Below are 2,736 nucleotides of genomic sequence, written 5' to 3'. Positions count from 1 at the left end.
TGATGAATTCCTTGTGTTGCCCGCCTGACCCCATTTCCACCTCTCCCTTCTGAATTTGGACTTATATTTTCATACCTGTTTTGTGTTTTTCCTATATATAAATGTATCCATAAATGATATTTAGTATTGTTTTCATATTTTAAGTTTTATATAAGTGCTATCATATTGTATATATCTTTCTGCAATTCACACTCCCCCCCCCCCACTTTCTTTCTCAATACTATGTTTTTGAGATACATCCTGTGGATAAAGAGGATAGCTGGAGTGTTAATTTATTTTTTAAGTATTCTGTGGTATTCCACTGTATGAATGTTTTGACATTTATCTAATCTCCTATTAATGGACATCTAGTGAGTTTCCAGGGTTTTTGTTTTGTTTTGTTTGCTGGGATTTTTTTAACCTTGCTATGTAAACATTTTTATAAAACCCTCTACTGATGATTGTATGTGTAAGTTTCTTTAGTGACATTTATGAGGTCTTAGCATATGCATATCTTCAACCTGACAAACAGATCTCAGAAATAACCAGCAGAATATGAGAGTATCCAATACTAGCACTATATATTTTCAGTTTTTAATTTTTTACTAATTTTTAAGAGTCTAAAATTGTATTTCCTTATGGTGTTAATTTGTTTTCCTGATTCCTCATGGGACTGGGTGTCTTTCCATGTGTTCACTGGCAATTTGGATCTCCTTTTCTGCCTGGGTCACTTTTCAGATGAACGGTTTATCTTTTTATTACTGATTTTTAGAAATTCTTCTATAGTCAGGATATAAATCTTTCATAACTATGTGGCTATATGCAGCCAATATCTTCACACCTGGAATTTACATTTTTGTTATGGTGTCTTTTTTTTTTTTAAGATTTTATTTATTTATTTGTCAGAAAGAGAGAGCCCAAGCAGGGGGAGTGAGAGAGGGAGAAGCAGGCTTCCCGCTGACCAGGGAGCCTGATGCGGGGCTCGATCCCCAGGATTCTGGGATCATGACCTGAGCCGAAGGCAGATGCTTAACCAACTGAGCCACCCAGGCATCCCATGTTATGGTGTCTTTTTATGATCAGGTTTATCAATCTTTTCTTTTTGATGTATGCTTATTGTTTCTTCTAAAAAAATATGTCCCCACTCCGAAGTCATAAAGATATTCTCTTATAGTTCCCTCTAGGTTTTTTTTAGGTTTGGGTTTTTTACAACCTTTAGGGCTTCTATACACATAGAATTTACTTTTGTGTGTGGTGTGAGGTAGGAAGCTAATTTTATTTGTTTTTTTTTTTTCCAAATTGACAACGAATTGTTTTGAAACCTTTTATTGAAAATGCCATCCTTTTCCCAAAGGTAGGTAATGCCACTTTTGACATATATTTTGGATTCTCTTTTGGTTCTGTCAGGTTATTCTTTCATCCCTGTGCCTTAATGCACATCTTAATTAATATACCTTGATAGTAAGTTACAATATCTGGAAAGTAGGGATGCCTGGGTGGCTCAGTCAGTTAAGGGTCTGCCTTTGGCTCGGGTCATGATCCCGGGGTCCTGGGATCGAGTCCCTCATCGGGCTCCCTACTCAGCAGGGAGCCTGCTTCTCCCTCTGCCTGCCAGTCACCCTGCTTGTGCACTCTCTCTCTCTCTCTCTCTGACAAATAAATAAATTAAATCTTAAAAAATATATATCTGGAAGGTAAGCTCCTGCCTGTCAAGTAAACACAGTGGGAGCTAGCTATATTTGAGCTATCTCTCTTGAACCACCCCTCCCCCCCAAAAAAGAGGATGCATACTGCAAGAAAGAAAACCCAGAAAGAGGCTATGGGATGTGCCAGTGGGCAGTGAGTGGCAAAGTTGGAATCCCGGAACTGGAGATTGATATCCTGTACCAAGAGAACTATGCTCTGTGGAGATCTGTGGGGGCCTGTAAGAGCTCACACAGTGCTTGCTTTGGCAACACATATACTAAAATTGGAACAACACAGAAGATTAGCATGCCTCCTGCACAAGGGTGACACACAAAAGAGCTCACACGTGTCCCATGAGAGATCCAGACTTTGGATACTTGCCCACAAAAGGCCTTGTGGTCAGTCAGTATTACTAAGTAAAACAACAGCAACCACAGAGAATTCCAATTGCTCCCAATGAAGTAAAAAGACATTTTCTCTCTGAAAATGAAGTTAAAAAAACAACTTATAATAGCATCAAGAATAAAATATTTAGGAATAGATTTAACAAAAGAAGTAGAAGACTTGTATACTGAACATTGTTGAAAGAAATTAAGGAAAACCTAAATAAATGGACCAGAAGCCTTAATATTGTTAACATACTCTTCAGGGGCACCTGGGTGGCTCAGTCAGTTCAGCAGCTGGCTCTTGGTTTTGGCGCAGGTCATGATCTTGGGTCCTGGGATCAAGCACCGCTTTGGGCTCCCTGCTCAGTGGGGAGTCTGCTTGAAGGATTCTCTCTCTACCTCTGCCCCTTCCCCAACTCACACGCACACTCTCTCTCAAATAAATAAATCTTTAAAAAAAAAAGATGCTCTCCAAAATGATCTACAGATTCAATGCAGTCCCTATCAATATCTCAACTGCCTTCTTTGCAGAAACAGACACACTGATCCTACAATTCCTATAGGCATGCAAAGGACCAAGAGAAGCCAAAACAATCTTGGAAGAAAAGAACAAAGCTGAAGGACTCACAGTTCTTGATTTTTGAAACTTACTACAAAGCTACAGTAATCAAAATAGTGTGGTACT

At 38.9% G+C, this 2,736-nt stretch overlaps 1 pseudogene; it reads left to right on the top strand.

Moving 5' to 3' along the window:
- Nucleotides 1–1,918: 1,918 nt before the first annotated feature.
- On the top strand, nt 1,919–2,017 carry LOC123324445 (annotated as a pseudogene).
- Nucleotides 2,018–2,736: the final 719 nt, after the last annotated feature.

Source organism: Neomonachus schauinslandi, chromosome 3 (genome assembly GCF_002201575.2).
Source record: "Neomonachus schauinslandi chromosome 3, ASM220157v2, whole genome shotgun sequence".
NCBI classification, from domain to species: Eukaryota; Metazoa; Chordata; class Mammalia; order Carnivora; family Phocidae; genus Neomonachus; species Neomonachus schauinslandi.
This window is presented reverse-complemented; position numbering and strand designations above follow the sequence as displayed.